This window comes from Elgaria multicarinata, chromosome 3 (genome assembly GCF_023053635.1).
Source record: "Elgaria multicarinata webbii isolate HBS135686 ecotype San Diego chromosome 3, rElgMul1.1.pri, whole genome shotgun sequence".
Taxonomy (NCBI): domain Eukaryota; kingdom Metazoa; phylum Chordata; class Lepidosauria; order Squamata; family Anguidae; genus Elgaria; species Elgaria multicarinata.
This window is the reverse complement of record NC_086173.1, coordinates 95,895,576-95,915,459: the sequence shown is the minus strand read 5'-3', so window position 1 is coordinate 95,915,459 and position 19,884 is coordinate 95,895,576. Positions and strand designations below refer to the sequence as shown.

At 45.6% G+C, this 19,884-nt stretch overlaps 1 protein-coding gene across 2 annotated transcripts in view; it reads right to left on the bottom strand.

Annotated features, from left to right (window-relative positions):
- The window catches only part of CPLX2 (complexin 2), a 126,267-nt gene extending 107,491 nt beyond the window's left edge, over positions 1–18,776 (bottom strand). Inside the window, exons 1-2 of one of the 2 annotated variants that reach the window (XM_063120955.1) lie at positions 18,688–18,776; positions 5,109–5,200 (exon numbers count right to left, since the gene is read on the bottom strand). The gene's annotated coding sequence lies outside the window, so the exon portion shown is untranslated. Of the gene's footprint in view, positions 1–5,108; positions 5,201–18,452; positions 18,515–18,687 lie in introns of those variants that run through there. The other variant, XM_063120954.1, reaches the window with a different exon arrangement.
- Positions 18,777–19,884: the final 1,108 nt, after the last annotated feature.

Below are 19,884 nucleotides of genomic sequence, written 5' to 3'. Positions count from 1 at the left end.
ACACAACCTGGTGGTTAAAAACATCACCAACAAAAACCATTCTCCTTGCAGGATGACCTTGGGATACTTTCGTGAATACTTGGGGCGAAATGTTTAAAAGGTCTGTTCCCCATCGCCCTCTCCAAAAGTGTTTTGCAGGCAAAATAAATAAATTGCTGAACAGCAACAGCTTTGGGAAGGGGGAGCATGCCAGCCGCGGACTTCGGGGTCGTAGCGAGAGAGCCGAAAAAACTGTGGCAAAAGCAGCCTGCGATATTCCTGAATAATTGAGGGGTCGTCCCTAGATCATCATGGGAGTAGGTGAACATCATGTGGCATGGTGGGGACGACCTCAATATTATTCCAGGTTAAACAGCTGGTGTAGATTAGGCCACAGTGGCCAACCAGCTGTTGACCTGGGACACACAAGCAGGACACGAGAGTGCAACAGCTCCTTCCCACCCATGTTTCCCAGCAACTGGTGTATATGGGCTATCAATGGCTACTAGTACCGATGGTTAGCTATATGCTGCCTCTGGATACCAGTTGCCCTCGTATCCTGCCTGTGGGCTTCCAATGGGCATCTGACTGGATGCTGTGGGAAACAGGATGCTAGACTTGATAGGCCTTTGGCCTGATCCAGCATGGCTTTCCTAAAGTTCTTATGTTTCTGTGCTCAGTTCTCTCTGGCAAAGCATGCTTTCCTTGGGCGCGTTTGTACAGGACCCAACGCAACAGAGTTTAGAGTTCCATTTAGGCTTCCAGATGCTGGAATTCTAAACATCCAGTAAATATTCATTACTCTAATTAATGATCACATTAATGCCATCTGTCTTCTCCATAGGAGAGGATGGCAGCAAGAAGCGTTGCAACTGGCTGAGGTGCAGGAACCTGTCATTGCTTTGCTGTTGGCACTCAGATGTGCTGGAAATGCTCCACATGGCCAGGATGGAGAGCTTTCTCCTTTCCTGCTTCCAGAATTGCTCTTCCATCAAACACCCACATGCCAGGTGAAGAACAGCCATCTTCCCAGCGCAAAGGCAGTGGGGAGATTTGGGCATGGCACGCACCGGCCTCCGCTTCACACCGAGGCCGAGTCAGAAGGAAATGAGTACAGCTGGGGAGGGCAAGGCTTGTGGCAGCCGCAGTAGGGCACGTGGGATCTAAATGCTGGGCAAAGGGTCAGTAGAAGTTGCAGCAGCAGCCGCCGCAGCCGCCGCAGCCGCCGCCACTTCAATGGATGTTAGACAAAGCAGCGAGGAAGGGAGATTTTTTCAAGGAGTGCACTGAAAGAGGGGAAAGGAGAGATTCTGGAGCCAGGGGTCCAGTGGCGAGCCAAGTTTGAAAAGGGAGAAAAGAGTAAAGTCTCAATTCTTCAAAATGGGGAGAAGGAAGGACAGCACAAGCAGTTGAGGAGAAGGGGCTATATAAAGGTATTAGAGTGAGTAAAACCTGCTGCAGGAAAGTCCCATTGATGAGCTGGGCTTCGTAACTCTCTTGAAAGGGTGGGTTACAGAGCAAGGGGTGGGCTCTCGGTTCCCCCACCCCTTTTTGAGAGGAATATCTGACAAGCAGAATCAGTTGCAAGGGATGTGTATCATCCAGGCGTAGGCAACCTGGTGTCTTCCAGTTGTTCCTTGACCACTGGCCATGCTGGCTGAGGTTTATGGACATCTGGAGGGCACCAAGCTGCTTATCTCTGGTCTAATGCCATGGGCCAGTAGAGACCGGGCCCATGGCAAGGTGTCAGGCAGGATTCGTTCCTAGCCCTACCTGGGACCTTCGGCATGCAAAGTTGGTGTGCAGGTGCTCTACCACCCTGAGCTACGGCTCCCTCCCCGCTAGATGGTGGGGAGAATAGATGCAGCCATTCTTAAAGAGCTGACTGTCTCTGCAGCGTAGGGACAAATTAGAATTTTTTTTTAAAGTGCTACTTTCTTTTGGAAGGAAAAGCTGGTGTGCAGGGCCATACCAGTTTCCCATTGAAAGGATTACGACTTAGCACTGCTTAGAGTAGACCCACTGAAATGAATGGGAGTTAAGTTAGACTCACTTTGGTTACAACCCCTTCGATACAACTCCTAAAACCTCTCCCAGCTACTGTTTACTCTTGAAATAACAGCCAGAGGGCTTGGAGGGAAAACCACTGTGAACCTTCAGGGCCCTGCAGGACCACTTTTTCTTCATACTAAAAGTGCCTTTTTAAATAGTGATGGGTCATTTGGCCCTAAGCTGTAGACTGTCAGCTCTCTGGAGACAGACTGTATCACTTCTGCACAGTGTCTAACGCACACTGTCGCCGCCAAATAAATATTAAATAGCGCTAGAGAGATTGCTTGCCTGTTTGTTAGAGCCCTGAGCAGTCATCACTTCATTAGCTTCCACATTTCAAATGAGAGGTGTGTGAAAGATATTGCCTCAATCCATCAGACACTTATGCAATCTCTTAATAAAAATTAGTGTGCACCTAGATCTTGGGAGAAAGCAAGGGAAACACACACACACACACACACTAATTCCATTTTTGTGTGGATATTTGTACTACTGTTGATAATGTTGTGTTCTGAAGCCTGTAAGAGTGGCAAGTTTTCAGTGTCTTTAGCCGAATTATTATGCAAGATGCAGCTTTGAGAACATATATGCCTTATACAGATATACCAGCCTTCCCCAACCTGTTGCTACCATCAGGTTTTGGTTTACAATACCCATCAGCCCCAGACAATACGGCCAATGATAAGGAATGCCTAGAGTTGTAGTACAAAACATCTGTAAGGCATTGGGTTGGGGAAGGCAGAGATATACTTTAAGGCAGGGCAGGCAGAAGGTAGATCTCCAGATGTTTTGCACTTCCAGCTTGCAGAAGCCCCTACCAGCATCACCAGTGATCAGGAATGCTGGGAGTTGAAGACCAAAACTTCTGGACATCTATTTTCTGCTTTTGGGGGGGTGGAAGGATGGGAGGGGGAATTAACTTCCTTAAGGTCAGCCTTCCTCAGCTTGGTGCCCTCCAGATGTGATGGACTCCAAATCCTAGCATTCCCCAGCCAGTTTAACACATCTGGAGGTCTCAGGTTTTTTTTTGCCACTGTTTGTTGGGCATGAGCCAGCAGTGCAATGCTGCAGATAAAAAGGCAAATCCAATTCTAGGCTGCATCAACAGAAGTATACTGTCCAGATTGCAAGAAGTCATGGAACCACTCTGTTCTCTAGAGTCAAACTTCAGGTGGAGCATTGTGTCCAGATCTGGGCACTGAAGTTTAAAGAAGACTAATTGACAAATTGGACTGAGACCAGAGGAGGGTGATGAAGATGGTGAGGAGCCTGGACACCAAGTCCTATGAGGAATGCTTGAAGAAACTGGGCATGTTTAGCCTGGTGAAGAGATGGTTATGGTTAAGAGGCAATATGACAGCCAAATATTTGATGGGCTGTCACACAGATGGTGAAGGAAATTCATTCCCTGTTGCTCCAGAGGATAGGACCCCAACAAATGGATTCAGATGACAAGAAAGGGGATTTTGACTTGAAAGGGGAAGAAAGCCCCGATGGTATGAGCTGAATAGATTGACTCAGAAGGTGGTGGACTCTCCATTGTTAGAAGTTTTTAAACAGAGGCTGGATAACCACCTATCTGGGATGCTGCAGCAGTGGGTTCCCTCTCTCAGCAGTGGGTTGGACTAGATTACTTTTCAGGTGCTTTCCAACCAGTGGAAGCTGGTGATTCCGATTTCGGTGGGGCTGTGAACCCATTCTGGGTTTCAGTCAGAACCAGCCAGAACTCTAAAGGAGCTATCCAAAGTGCTGGACCTTATCCCCAAAGTTGCTTCAGTGTCTTGGATAGTTCCTTTAGAGTTCTGGCTGGGTCTGTCCAAAACCCAAAATGGAATCACAGCCCCACTGAAATCAAAACCACCAGCCTCCATTGCTCCCAACTCTAGGATGCCATGAATTGTCACTTTAGCCCTTGCCTACAGTTCCTGAGAGAGAACATCTACTTGTATCTATATGTAGCTGGAAGCCTACTTCTAAGCAGTGTGTAGAAATAAGCCAGAAAAGTACAGGGCATAACTGCAAGACCTCCATAGTAACATGGTAGACAGATGGCAACTGTTCTGGAACAAAATAACAGAAGGCAAACAAGCCCTTGCTCCCTCCTTATTTTCAAGCCACCAATTTCACAACATACTTCTATATCCCACTACAAGAACACATACACTAAAGACAAGGGAACTGTTTGGATACTACAGCAGCTGGACAAAAGGAGAGCATAAGGCAACTCTTGCTCTGTTTTACAACCATAGAGTGTCATGATCAGTGACTAGTAACTTACCCCAGCTGAATTCATTATTTCCTCGGAAACTAACAAAATCACCCATGTAAGCTCAGATGAGAGTTCTGCTATAATTCGAGATCTTGTTCTGTGTATAAGAAATTTTGCACACGCGCAATATCAAAGTGCATCTTGGGAACTGCAGTCTGGAATTGTGTAGGGCATCATGACATCCCCTTTCTTGACTGCTTGTTTTCACATCATCTGCCTGTGTACTCGCCATCACCCATCGCTGATATATGGAAGAGAGAAGAAGATGGACCTGCAGAGTCCTTCTCTTCCTTGCGGAGCCAGAGCTGTGGCAGTGACGACGCTGAGTGAAGCAGCAGTGGATCATTCAGGGGTTAAACCAACCAACTCAGGGCATGCACAGAAACAGCATCGTTTAGATGCAGACTGGACATGCGCCGAAGATCACAAGCAATTCTGAACGTAGCAGCGAATTTGTAATACATAGATCCTGGCTCGCTACAAATGTGAGCATCACGGACATGTTTTGACCAACAAGCCAACTAATTACAAAATTTGGCAGCATCTCTAGTCATGATGGAATAAGGATTAAGACATATAAGCCAAGGGTACAAAAGCCCATTTGCTGTAGTTCTCCTATAACCCTAATATTGGTTTGCAGGTAACATCTGATCTCTAAACATCCCAAATGCCAGGCTATGTTCTGTACCTTTCTCCTTGCGGGTTCAACAACTGGAAAGCAAAGTAGGTGGGGGAAATGCTTTCCATCCTGTACCCAAAGCCATAACCCCAGAGGAGCAACTTGGGAGTAGAAGAGAAATGCACTTACCTTGCTGTGTCTTGAGGCAGGTGCTTTGTCGGGTAACTAACACAAGGGCTCCTCAGTCAGGTAGCGCATGTCAAAGGCAGGCAGGATACACCCTAGACAGGCACAAAGATGAAGAGGAAAACATGAGGATAGCTTGGACTTGCACTCCTGCCCCACCTTTTGGGGGGTCATTCCTGGTCACCCCCAGTGGTTTTGGGACTTTGCTTAGGCGGGAGCATCGTCTACATGATATCATCAGCAACAATTATGCTGTAAAGTATCCCATGAGCCAGAACATCCGCTGCAAGCAAGGAGCCGCCGGGCACAGCAGAAGAGAGGAAAGCACTTCTATCATCTGCATGGGTGCTTAGCAATGACTCCCATAGGGCAGCCTCTCATTATTCTCCAAATGCTCTTTCCTTGCTAGTATCTCTGCCTCAGCCATCTATTAAGGGCCAAGCCACACATTACATGAGAGATTCCCCAATTGAATCTCCCAGTATTTTTGTTTCTACTTCAAAGCAGCTGCAGTGAACTCCAAATGCTTTTCAGGGCACTAGTGCTGGGGAGGGGGATATTTAGCTCTCCCCTGTGCTATTTACTTCTAAAATGTCCCCTTCTAAGCTTGTTAACCCTATTGGGGGGGGGGATACCTACTTTCTCCTCCTCCAATACAGACGCCTCCCATCCTGTTTTAAAAGTAAAAACAAACATGTCGGGGAGTACAGTGATGTGTACTTTTCTCCCAGTTACCTCTCTCACCCCTTTGCAGCCCAGTGTGCCCAATTACAGGGTAAGATCCAGGATCTGCCCTCCATTAGAGGGGAGAGCTCCATCCATTGAAGGTCCTTCCACCCAATTTTTGGGGATCCCCCACCAAATTTGCAAGATCACCGCAACCCAGTGTGTGTCAGCGGCCATTTTGAAAATTCAACCCCTGGCAGGGGGTTGCCATGGTTTTCTGTGTCATTGAAACCTGGGAGGCAGAGGTTGTCTGAATGTTAAACAACCCTCAAATAACCCAAGGTCTGCTATAGGTGTTCATGTTGAGTCTGATTTCAACGTGAATTTTTGTAGGTCAACATCTTGTGGGAGCAGTGGTTCTACATCACTATGGTTTAATCCCTACTCTCTAGCTCTCAAGAGTCCATCTCTTACTGTGTTTATATAAGAGTTCTGTAAAGTTTTCAGAAGTAAGGCATATTGTACGCTGTTTCCGTATTGCTACAGGCAAGGATCTCCCACCCTGCTCTGAGATGCTCAGGACTACATGTTACCTCTGGTATAGGAGGCAGCATGCCTCTGAATGTCAATTGCTGAGGAACAAGAGTAGGATGGTTCCTACTTCTGGGCTTGTCATAGGCATATGGTTGGCCACTTTGGGGATAGAAAGCTAGACTAGTTAGGCCTTTGTCAGATCCAGTGTGCCTCTTCTTAGCAGTATAGCTTGAAGCAAATACATCCAGGAAATCCAATACATGTATGGTTTGAAATCAAACCAGAAGTTTGTTTACTCTTTTCCCTGGTCAAAAATGGTCAACACTGATCTTTCAGCAGACAAGCTAAACTGCAGTCAACATACATTTTGGAGCTTTTCCAGGGAATGCTATCACTTAGCTACTGAAGTTACCTAAGGATGTGCACAGCTACACCTTAAAAACAGAATGTGCCATGATTCCACCGTCCCCCTGACTAATGGGGTGAGCATGGCTTCCTCCTGCTTCACTGTGAAAAAGACAGACATTAAAAAAAATGTTTATACCAATGGTTGCAACCCTGGTTCAGTGGTTAGCTTCTTCCTGCCTTCAAGGCTTCAAGTGTGCTGTTTGACTCTCAAAATGCAATATGCACACACACACGTAATTAAATTCTGTTAACTTGTAAAAGGGATTTTCAATATTTAAAAAAGTTGAACATCTATGCTGGGGAACAGTGTTTGTGGACCTCATAAGTGTTGGCCACTCAGTGTTGTGCCCAGAACCACTTTTCACTGAGTTCAACAGTGGAGAGGCGACTGTTCCTATAATACACAATGCCGTGACTATTCTTCCAGAGTGGTCCTCTCACTCAAATGATGTACATCACTGGCACACACCTGGAACAGCAAATAGAACTCAGATACCTACTCATGATATGGAATGCTGAAAGCATTTGAATGTCAGAAAAAGCATCGAACTCAGAACTCTGCCCCTGCACTCAAACCCAGAACTCTCTATGCTCCTCTGCTTTTGTTCCTTCTCATCAATTTTGCAAGTGATATTATCTTACGGCTTATTTTTTTTTTTAAAAAAAAAGGCTTCAAAAGGGTTATAGTTATATATTGTGCTTGACAAAATATTGCAGTAGTACATATAACAACAACAAAAACAGCTAATCCACAGTGTCATACGCAACACATTGTTACAGGATGGTCATGAACCTTAGATGTGTCTGGATATGCCTGGAAAAGATCATTTCAGGTCCGATTTGGGCCCCGCCTTCCCAATCTAGATGCTAATCAAACTTAATAATTGAATGTAACAACAATGGAGCTTCAAAGCACTTAGTTCTGACTGGTTTGTGCCTATTAATTCAAGTCATGGCAAAGGGCAATGGGAATTTTTAAGGTTTTGCCAGGGCAGGCATAAATATATTTGCATATTGAACTTGCTCCCAAACATATGTGAAGACAACTTTTTGCGAGCCCATGGGCAGGGATTTGTTGTTGTGTTGTTTTCTTCTGTACAGTGCCATGTGCATTGATGGCACTAATATATATATAAATAAAAATAATACATTGCCAAAGAAAACCCCCCTGAATAATTCCAAGAGGGAAGAAACAAAAACAAAGAACAGCATTTCCAAAAAACACATCCTTCCTCCCTTCCTTCCTTGGGCAGACTTTCACATGCTATTCAGCCATACAATTCTTCAAGACTACAAAGCTGCAAGAATAAATCCCATTTTTACTGCTACATCTTTTGGGGGGTTGGGGGTGGGACAGCTTTTTCACAAGCGTTTAATCTGTGGAATGATTTGCTTTGGGTGGGGCTTTAACAGTGTATCAGAATAAAACTGGCTTTAACAGTGTATCAGCTTTATTTTAAGAAACAGAGTCAATCCAGGAATGGCATTGAGCCAAGTTGGTCAGGGAATACAATCTCATTATCCAGGTGTTCCTCGCCTCCTTGGCAGAAGCTGCGAGTGAATGACAGAACATGGATCATTCAATAATGACTCCAGCTTCTTCTACATTTCCTCTCATGCGCCTAGTCTCAGCCACTGTCAGAAACTATTTTGGCTACCTGCACCATTGTTCTGACCTTGGAAGTCAATTCTTGGAGACTATATTAGTCATATGTCAAGCACTGGATTCAGCAAACCAATCAAGTGGTAACTGAGGCAAAGATTCCAATTCCAGCCATACCTCATGGGATGAGTTCCATAATGTCACTATGGCAGTGAAATTATAGGCCAGACACAGAAACATATCAGAAAAAAGAAAAAGAATGTCCATGATTGCACTAATTGCAATGGTTGCATGTCCAAGCCTTACGTGGCGGTTAGGGTGACCATATGGAAAGGAGGACAGGGCTCCTGTATCTTTAACAGTTGTATAGAAAAGGGAATTCCAGCAGGTGTCATTTATATGCATGTAACACCTAGTGAAATTCCCTCTTCAACAGAACAGTTAAAGCTGCAGGAGCCCTGCCTTCTTGATGCCCTCTTGATACACACCCTACATAACAGCTGCTGCTTGTGTTTCCCAGGTACTGGTATTGAGAGGCAATATGACATGAATACTAGAGGTAATGTAGTCATCATGGCTCACACAGCCATCAATACCCTTATCCTCCAAGAATTTGTCTAATCCCCTTTTAAAGTCATCCAACTTTACATCTTAAATTCCATAGTTTCATAATGTGATGTGTTAAGAAGTAACTTGATCTGTCCTGAATCTCTCACCATTCAGCTTTACTGGATGACTCTGAGTTCTAGTATTATGAGAGAAGAAGATATTCTACTCCCTATACACTTCATGTACATTTTTCAACACTACTACACTACTTTCTACACTACTATCTTTTACTACTACCAAATCCTTGTTTGAAAATCTTTATGTTTGAAAATCATTCTGGCAAAAAGACTAAAGGAAGATTAAGGCAGAATAAGCCTGCTCAATCTCCCTCAATTTTGGATTAAAAAACAAACAAAGATAGCCAGGCTGGTCCATGAGAAAAACAACCAAAATCCAAATATTTTTAATCTACATGAGGGAAGGGAATGGGATGGCTAATGGATTGACTGATAAGAGCCTGAGGCATGCATTCATTGAGTTTAGCAATAATTAGTGAAAAAATATGCCCATAAATAAGGGCTGTGTATTTCCTCGGATCCAAATCCCGAGGAAGACCCAGAAACAGATCTGAAGTGAGCTGGAACAGGTCTGAATAAATCTGAAGTGGGTCAGTTTGGTCTGAAGTGATTTGGATGGATTCAGCGATTCGGATCTGGGTTTTTTTTGCAATGGTTTTGTCTTTAAATTAGAGAGGGGTAGTTTGCAGGGGGGGGATTGGCTGTTAATTGACAGTTTCATCCCCCAATCCTCCTGAAGTCTCCCAATTCTCTCCAGCAGCCTCCACTCACAATGGTGAAGGAGGGCTTAAGGACAATCAAGAGATTGAGCTTCCTTCGTCCTTGCTCATTGTGGGTTAAAAACTCCATAGGAGTAGAAGTGATCTGATCTGGGCTGGGTAGCTAGCTAAGGTTTGTGGCTGGAGACTTGGAGCATGTTTTTTGGGTAGTGGAATTTTATATTTCTTCAGCTTCCCCCCTTCTCTCACTGTTATCTTTTGCCTCTATTTCTCTTTCTGCTTGTCTTTTATATATATCTTCTAGTTGTTAGTGTGCTTGTTCCAACTTCCAATCCTTTCCTCTACCTCCATTTAAAACTTCTCCAGTCTTAGTCCTTTCTTCTATGTTTTCTTTCTAAACAAAAAACCAAAAAACTTCTCTCTCTGCAGTGTTTCATTCATTCTCTTTCCTGGTTGCTGTATCTGCTCTATTAAAACTCTTTCCCCAGCATTGCACTTTTGCGCTTTCTCTCTCTGTGTGTGTTTTTGTGTAGCCCTATTACACAATCACTGCGTGTGGGCAAAATAGCACATACACACACATCGTATTATAAGCAGCGCATTATTAATATTATATTAATTAATTACCAACAACAACAACGAAACATAGGGGCAGAACTTCTCAGTTTGGGCTTGGCAGAGGAATCAGAGGTGGGCATGGGCGAAGTGCTGATGGGACCAGTAGCCAGGCTGGCTCACCTGCAATGAAACTCAGGTGCCCTTCTTCACTGTGGCAACAGCAGCAGGAACAGGCACCCGAGTCTGAAAGCAGGGCCCACAGGTCACTTTTTGAAGCAAGGAAAAATGCCCCATCATTTTGGTAGGCGTTTTCTCTTTATTTAAGTCAGGCGAGCTCTTTTACATTCTTCTTCTTCTTCTTGGCTGTGCTTACAGTTCAGTAACTCAACTCTGAAGGAAGGGACCCAAAGGGATCCTCTTCCTAGACTCTTTGATTAAGGGGATGCTTTGCATCTCTCTTAGAGTCAGGCAGTCTCATCATCATCATCAGGCTGTGCTTACCATGGAGTAAGTTAACTCTGAAGGACCCTGAAAGGATCCTCCTCCTCGCCTCCAAACAGTTCTGATTAAGAGGATTCCAAAGCATTTCACTCTGTCTACGTTTTGAACCACTGTGCTCACCTCACAGGGCTGGTCTGTGTGTTGCTTGCTTTGACTTGGGGCATGAGTCATGCATTGTCATGTAGCATCAGCTGCATTTTGAACATTCTGCTGCCACCATGAGTGACTCCTCTTCTCCAACTTTGTAAGAATCAGACAGGGATTATTATTATTATTATTATTATTATTGGCAGTGCTGCTTACAGTACAATAAGATGGACCCCGAAATGATCCTCCTCTTAGCCTCCTATTAAGGGGATGCCAAAGTGTCTCTCACTGTAAATGGCCTTAGCTAGACCTAAGGATTATCCCAGGCAAATGGAGGGGTCATCCCTACCTGTTCCTGGGATCACCTGTGTGTCATTTCGATGCACAGGGATGATCCCAGGACAATCCCGGGATATAGGCCTGGTCTAGCCATGGCCTAAGTTTCAAACCACTGTGGCTGCCTTGCAGGGAAGGTTTGTTTGCTTTCCGCCAGCCTCTCTGTGCCAGCCCACCTCTCTGCCCTCCTGGCACCTAGGAGATGTAGCTGGGCTTGGTGGGTCAACCCCACAAGCCTATGGCATACTTGCTCCCAGTGCTCCATAGTCACAGCTGCCTGCTGCCTCTCCTCCTCTATGCCCGTCTTGCAGCACCAGTTTGTTTGTTTTCTGCCAGGCCCTCTGTGCCCACAGGGTGACATGGAGAATTAGCTTTATTAGTCACAGCCAAGCCAGCTTGCATTTGTTACGCCTGCACTACAGTCTTGGAAGAGTCGTCGTCGTCATCATCATCATCATCATCATCATCATCATCATCATCATCTTACTATTATAAGTTGTGCTTACAGTGGCCTAAGTTAACTCTGAAGGACCCTGAAAGGATCGTCCTCCTAGCCTCCTTGCATTTCTGATTAAGGGGATGCTGATGCATCTCTCTATGTCTATGTATCACTCCAATGTGCTCACCTCGCAGAGCTGGTTTGTGTTTCTGGCTTCCTCCTACTGCTATGATTCTGTTATGGCCATGCATTAGCATGGCTCCATCCAAAACACTGCACTGATGTACTCACCAGCCCACCTGCCAGGGCTGGTTTGGTTTGACTCAATCTCTGAGACACATTGCTCCCAGCCAGGTAATGTGTGTATTGCAGGCAGCCTAGGGCAGGGTTTAACTTTCTCTGTTTCTTCTCTGAATGGGAAGAGCCTCAGGACGTGTCAGGTTCAGAACAAACAAAAGAAAATTGAAGTAGGGGAGTTTGCACTTCAAAAACACACAGAGATTAGGGAAGGGAAGGGAAACCTTGATTCACGCACCTTCAAAGTTTGAGTGGTTTGCCTGAAAAATATATTTTTAGCAGTGGATTACAGGAATACCACTACATAGATCTGTCTGAAAATTGGCACACATAAGCACCTCCATGGCATCTGAATAGTCACCAACTTACATGTTTGTTTCATGAAAAATGAGAAAGTAATAGCACTTTGCTTTGAGTGGTTTGCCTGAAAAATCATATATTTAGCAGTGAATTACAGGAATACCACTGCACAGATCTGTCTGAAATTTGGCACACATGAGCATCTCCATGGTATCTGTAAGGCCTCTAACTTTCATGTTTCTATCTTAAAAATTAAAAATGTTATAGGCATTTATTTTTTCCAATGTAAGTCTATGGGAAGATGGAAAAATCCGAATAATTCAGAAATCCGAATCTCGATTTGGTTCCAAGGCAAGGCAAACTGGGTCCAAATCGATCTGAAAGGAATTGGGCTGAATTCAGAAAGTCCAATTCGGGATCTAAAGTGAATCAAGGGGTTCGTGCACAGCCCTACCATAAATTATAACTATGCTACTCTGTATTCTTACTGAGATAATCAAGCCGGAAATATAGTATTAAAAAGGGCACGATCCAACCAAAGTTAAAGTTAAGTCTCAATGGGAGAGGGAGGCAAATGTGTAATTCACTCCCACTGAGATCAATGCCCATAAAAATCTTCAGTTGAATTGTGTCTGAAGATGCTACTATGCAGTACAATGTTTCTTACAAGAAAATTAAAACACACATAGGTTAGTTCATGAATAGACAGCAATTCTTCTGAGAATAAAGAAATCTAGATTTTATTTCCAGCTCTGTCACTGATCTGCTGCGTCATGTCTTTGAACAACTATCTTGGCCTTATTTATTCAGCTCAAAGAACTGTTTAGGGCAAGGAACCGCTCTTTCTCTGCATGTTCACTGCCCAGCTCACTGGGGATTCTAGGTGATGCTGTAATGCAACCAAAACAATAATGATCTGACAATCTGAGATTTGTCTCCTTTTCTCATGTAAACAAATCTATCAGCAATACTGTTAGGCCTGTTTTGTGAGCTTGAGTGCAAAGTGCTCCAAATAAACCCTAGGAAGAGTTAAGGTGTGAACTCAATTTCTCATCTACCTCTCCAAGGTGTTAATGGCTCTGTCTAGCTGAGATCATTTCAATGCTAATGTTAGTGCATGCGGCAATCGAAGAAACAAACACTCAAGCTGCATTCAAAGAAGTTGCAGAAATTCATTTTTATACATCAGTTTGTTTTTCACAATGCCCCAGGCTTTTCCTGAACACAATTACTTTCTGAAGTTGAAATACTGGTGCCATCAGTACCCCAGAAATGGCACAATGGTTATGTTACAGGTTGAAGCCACACGAAGGAGGATTAGCACACAATGATTTGAGACAGATTTGGGAGATGCTTTCCCCCCCCCCCCCCCACACACACCTAGTGCAGGTGTGGGTAACTTGTGGCCCTCCAATTTGTACGACTGCAGTTCCCATCATTCCTCACCATTGGCTAGTCTGGCTATGACTGATGAGAATTGCAGTCCAACAACGCCTAGAGGGCCACAAGTTGCCCACCTCTGTCTAGGGTCAACCTTTCCTGTTCTCCAATCTTGAGAAAATTTCACCACTTACTTAGAGCACTGGCTTCTCAACTTTATTCCAGGCAACACTGGGATTCCTCAGAAGCCTATCAAGTAGGGTTTGTCAGGTTATATTTGCATAAATTTGCTTGTGTATTAAACAGCAGCTTTGAAGCAAGAAACATACTTTATCTGGTTTTAGATTGTGCACACAACTGTTGAGAGGAGGCATCCCCTCTTCTTTAGAGATGGTGTTTCCCATCTGAATTTTTTATATGTACATACATTATTATTATTTTTAAAAATCTGTGCTACAGTAAGTTGGGAGGCACCTTTTTAGTAAATTAAAATGTCTTTTTTTATCCACCAATCTAACAGAACCATAAATGAAACACTGCAACCCTATTATCAAGAGTTCCTCAACAAGATCAGTAAAGACAGGTGTGTTTCTCTAAAACACAGCATGACACCACTTCCAACCTTAACTGCAGTACACAGCCAGAGAAGAATACTGGATGTGTTCCGGGATGTACTCTGTTCATGTAAGGCAAAAAATGAGGTTCATCAGGCCTGTTGGGCACCCTAAATCAAGCCCTAAACCATTTTACAATGTACGAGTTCTACAGTAAGTATGCAATGGTAGCCAAGCCAAACTGGAAAGGGTAAACTGAAGGTAAACTATTTCAAAATCTTTAATTTAGAGCAAGCTGTTTGTTGTTTGCAATAGGCCCTTCTTTGCATGACCCATAGAATGGACAACTGACTACACTTGAAAATACTGCCCACTCCAATCAGCTTTTACAAGTGTATTTGTGTTTTCTGCTGGCAACATCAACATCGTGCTGCCATTAATTTATGCACTTCTAAAATATCCATAGATCTTCTCACATGTCTTTCTTGTTCATGGTCCCTCTTCCAGATATGGTTCAGGATAAAGTGACACAACAACGCAGAATCCGAAGACCTCCAGATGTCTAAACATTTTTGTTCATAGCCATAAATATATACATGCCAGACCTTCCTCACTTCCTCAACCTTGGCTTCCCTTTCTTTCTTCCCCCTCCCATTGTTCTCTTCTTCTCATCTAACTGGGTGAGCAAGGGTTGCCCACAGTGCTGGAACTGGCTACTAAAGAAAGCCAGACCATATTGCTAGTAGAGAAATCCAACCCGCTTGGAAGAATTCTAGAGGTTCAGTAAGTCTACCTGCACATATTCCTACTATCCTTTTAGCACATTACCATTCCTATATACAAAATGATGAAGGTACAACAAACGCAGCCACCTGATGGAAACCACCGTTAAAAACTACTGGATTAGAAGCATGCCTCGACAGCTATTATGGATAATGCAGCCATCACACTGTAGATAGAACACACATTAGAAAAGAAATTGGTGGTCATGCTTTTGCTACAAAGTTGCAACTGAAAACCAACAGTCATCTGTACCACATCTGATCTAGCTAGAGGTGATATTTGTTCACATACCAGGGTGATCAGAACATGGAAAATGGGTGAATTTCCTCCATTCTTTTGGTGCATACCTACATGTAGATTTTTTTGCAACCCTAAAGAAATGTATTTAATTTATTCTGGATTAACAGACCAGGAGAGTTATCATGATCATTGTGTAGACTGAAATCATGCACACCCTTCATTCCAAGCCTCTTTGGAATGAAAGGAGAAAGCATACTTTAATTTCCCAAACTAATGAGGAAAAAGTGTTAATGCATCTTATCTCAGCCTAGTGACCTGCAAATGTTTTAAACTACAACTCCCAGCATTCTTGACAACTGGTCATACTGGCTGGGGCTGCTGAGACTTGAAGTCCAAAACATTTGAAAGGTACCAGGTTGATGAAGGCTGTGTTAATTGATGCTCTGGTAACTTTCCATTTTATTGCCATTAATGAAAGAAAGGACAGTTTTTTAGACTTTAGTTATGGATTCTCTGTTGTAAATAAAGAGTTTGACACTGCTATGGCCAAAAGGTGTTGGTGCAACAACTGTGCATTTCCATCTTATTTATTTATTTATTACATTTTTATACCACCCAATAGCCGAAGCTCTCTGGGCGGTTCACAAAAATTAAAACCATAGTAAAACAACCAACAGGTTAAAAGCACAAATACAAAATACAGTATAAAAAGCACAACCAGGATAAAAACCACGCAGCAAAATTGATATAAAATTAAAATACAAAGTTAAAACAGCAAAATTCAAATTCAAGTTAAAATTAAGTGTTAAAATACTGAGAGAATAAAAAGATCTTCAGCATTGAGCAAGGGGTTGGCCTGCATTGAGCAGGGGGTTGGACTCGATGGCCTTGTAGGCCCCTTCCAACTCTGCTATTCTATGATTCCACGATTCTAGCTGGCGATGAAAGGAGTACAGTGTAGGCGCCAGGCGGACCTCTCTGGGGAGCTCATTCCACAACTGGGGTGCCACAGCGGAGAAAGCCTCACTTCCTTTGGCAGGGGCTCACAGAGAAGGGCCCCTGTAGATGATCTTAAGGTCAGGGCAGGTACATATGGGAAGAGGCGTTCCTTCAAATAACCTGGCCCCAAACCGTTTAGGGCTTTAAATGTCAATACCAGCACTTTGAATTGGGCCCGGACCTGGACTGGCAGCCAATGAAGTTGTAAAAGGACTGGCGTAATGGTATCTCACCGGCCAGTCCCTGTTAGTAAATGGGCTGCCCTGTTTTGTACCAGCTGAAGCTTCCGGACCATTTTCAAAGGCAGCCCCACGTATAACACATTGCAGTAATCCAAATGAGAGGTTATCAGAGCTATCTCTGTCCAGATAAGGGCGTAGTTGGTATATCAACCTAAGCTGATAAAAGGTGCTCTTTGCCACTGAGTTCACCTGTGCCTCAAGTGACAGTTCTGGATCCAAGAGCACCCCCAAACTACAGACCCGATCCTTTAGGGAGAGTGCAACCCCGTCCAGGACAGGGCAAACATCACCTCGCCGGACAGATGAACCACCCACTAACAGTACCTCCGTCTTGTCTGGATTGAGTCTCAGTTTGTTAGCCCTCATCTTTTGCCTGTGTGCAGTTTCTGTCTTGCTACTGAGACTTGAGACTTCCAGGGCCGTGTTTATATTGGTGGCATTGTTCAAGTCCTGTGGGAATCCAATGTAAACCAATCCAGCACAAACTGCACAGTTTGGCGCACTAAAGACAGTGGTATTGTGCATGGTGCTGAACCAGTCCTGTTTAGATATAAACCATCTGTTGCAATGTCTGCTTAGCCCTAATGTACATCTTTGCAATTCTGTAGTGCATGCATAGTCCTAATGGATGAAATTGCAGATCTGATCAAAATACAATTACAAGCAGGTTTGCATTTTCCTCTGCAAGATTCAAGTCTGGCTGGATCTAGACTTCGGCCATAGCTAGACCTAAGGTTTATCCCTGGATCGTCCAGGGGTCAAACCTGTTCTTCTAGGTGACACACAGGGGATCCAGTGCTCAGGCAGAGGCGAACCCTAGATGATCCCAGGATAAACCTTAGGTCTAGCTGTGGCCTTAGTCTTATTTAGAGTAGGCTCATTGGAATCAATGCAACTTATCTTAGCCATGACTAACTTGGCCCTGTTCAGATGACATGCTAAAAAACCACGGTAGATAAGCATTCTGAACTAAACATTATGGCTTAGCATGTTGTGTGAACCATTCCTAACCATGGTGATTACATAACCATGGTTTTAACAACCTCACTAACCACTTGCTGCAAAAGGGTTAATGGCCTAACCATCGTTTAGTGTGTTGTCTGAACAGACCCAGTGATTTTAATGGGTCTGCTCCAAGTATGCCTAATTTTGGATCAAAAGCAATAAAATTCCACCTACACAATGGTTTTTTTTTGTTAACAAGGGCCAATGAAACTTGTAGCATTTTGGGCTCTGTATCCATGTCAGAAAGCCATGGGGATTTTTACTGCTCCTGGAAGACTTTTGCCCAGATTTCCTCCTAGAGGTTCAATTCCAGAGGCCTTAATATTTGCATTTAAACTCCTTTTCCGCCTTGACAGACTTTCTTAGATAGTTCTTGGGGGATTGGCTAAAATGCTGACTAAAAATATCCAGCACAACCCCAAATGTACCTGTTGACCTTGGTTTTACCACAACAGGTCCACCATACTGTTAGACAGGCCTGAGGGGGGAGTGTGTACGTCTGTGCACGGGGGAATCCCGCCTTACCTTCCTCCCGCAGGCTGCTGCCAGACCGCCCTGTGGTTGCTCCTTTATTACCCGGATTATATAAGAAGAAGGCTTCTCTCTCCCCGCCCGCCCCTGCGACCCTTTCTCCTTCCCCCCCTTTTGTTTTTTTAAAGCTCTTTTTCTCCCTTTCCCATCCCAGTCACGGGAATAATTAACGGATGCGAAAGAGAAAGACAAAAGCTCTGCTGCTATTAATAGGAGCTGGGAGGGGAAAGGAGAGGAAATGGGAGGCTTTGCAGAAGCCTCCATGCCTTACAGACTGAGGTTGGCTGGCGTGCCTGCTTCACCTACAGGGAAAGCAGCCCGGAGCGACTTCCCCATTGCACACATCCCTGCAAGAACAGAGGGGTGGTTGGCTAGGGAGAAGGAGGAAGAGGAGGAGAGCGGGTTCCTTCAACAACAACAACAACAACAAGACCACTAGGCCGTTTCCTGCCATTGCCGGAGAGCAGGGCCGGGGGCGGTGCAGGGACAGGAGCCCCTCTTTCCACCCGCATCACCATCTTTTGTCCCCGCGCGCCCACCATATCTGGTCGCCGGGAAGAGTCGGCGATCGGGCAGCGGCGGCGGCGGCTGCAGCAAGCACGGGAAGCGGCGGCGGCGGCGGCTAGGGACACGCCCAGCCCCGCGGGGGTTAAAGCAGCACGCTGGTTTTGCTCTCGCTTTCCTGTCGCTGGGCCTAAGCGGGCCAGGCGAGCGCGGGGAAGGGAGGCGGGGGGAAGGGGCGACGCGGCGACAAGACAAAAGAGCCGTACCGACCTGGGCGCTCGGCGGCGGCGGCGGTGGAAGGGCTCCTCGCCGTGCGCGCTGCTGGCCGCCCGGGGAGCTCCGCCCGGGGAGATCGCGGCGGTCTCGATGCCTGGGCTCGCTTTCCCTGCACGGCGCTCGCACTCCGAGCTTGGCGAGGGGAGCCAAGAAGGGGTGGTGGGGAGGGGGAGAAGACGAAGAAGAAGAAGAAGGAGAGGGATTGCCGCCGGGCTTTCTAAAAATAGCCGCCTCTCACGCCTGGCAGGGAGGCGAGCCTGTCATCGACACGCTGGCCGTAGCGGGCTCCCGGACCATCGCTTCCTTCCAGCGTCTGGAGGAGAAGCCCAGGAGGCAGGCAGGCGATCGCTCGCTCGCTCTCGTTTCGCTCACGCAGCCCGGTGCGCCGGGCGAGCCATCCCTTCCTGGAGAGCGAGCAGATGTGTCGGGAAGATAAAGGGGAGGGCGGTGAGGGGAGAGCGTCGCACTTTCGCACCGCACCAGCCTCTCCGTCGCGTGGGCTCGGCTGCCTGGGAACTCCCGAGCTGGAGCGAGGGGGGCGGTGGAAGCAGCAACTTTGACGCGGAGACGGACGGGCCGACGGACGGAAGGGAAGGGAAGGGAAGCGGAGCGGAGCGATGGGTTCGGCTGTGAAAAGCGACTGAGGGGGACACTTTCTTTCCTGGGGGAGAAAGGATCAGTGCTCACGTCTGGCATTGGAACTTGGATCCCAAGACTTGTAGCCAATGTTAGTCCTACTCCGAGTAGACCCATTGAAATGAATGGGACCTCCGCTAGACTAGCGTTGGAAACAACCCCGAAAGCTCGGATGAGGAGCGTAAAAAACTTTAAAAGATCACTACTAAGCCGCACTTGACGCACTTGTTTGACCCTCTGAAAAGAATATATATCTATGAATGAGAGCGGCGGCTGTTCGAGAGAGCCTGCCTTTTCATCCGAAGGGGACGCCCAATGAATTGGCCATCAGCAAACCGCGCCCTCCCTCGCCCGCGGGTCTTTCATTTATTTGCCCGCTTGAAGGGGGACGTTTGTCATCTGCATCTTTAGGGTCCACACACTCGCCACGAGGGATGCTGAAACCTTGGGGGAGCGGGTGGTGTGGTGGTGGGAAGACTCGGGTTGACGAAAGAGCGGAATGAAGGAATAAGTAATATATGTTTTGCAACAGAATGTTGATGCAGTCGTTGGTTA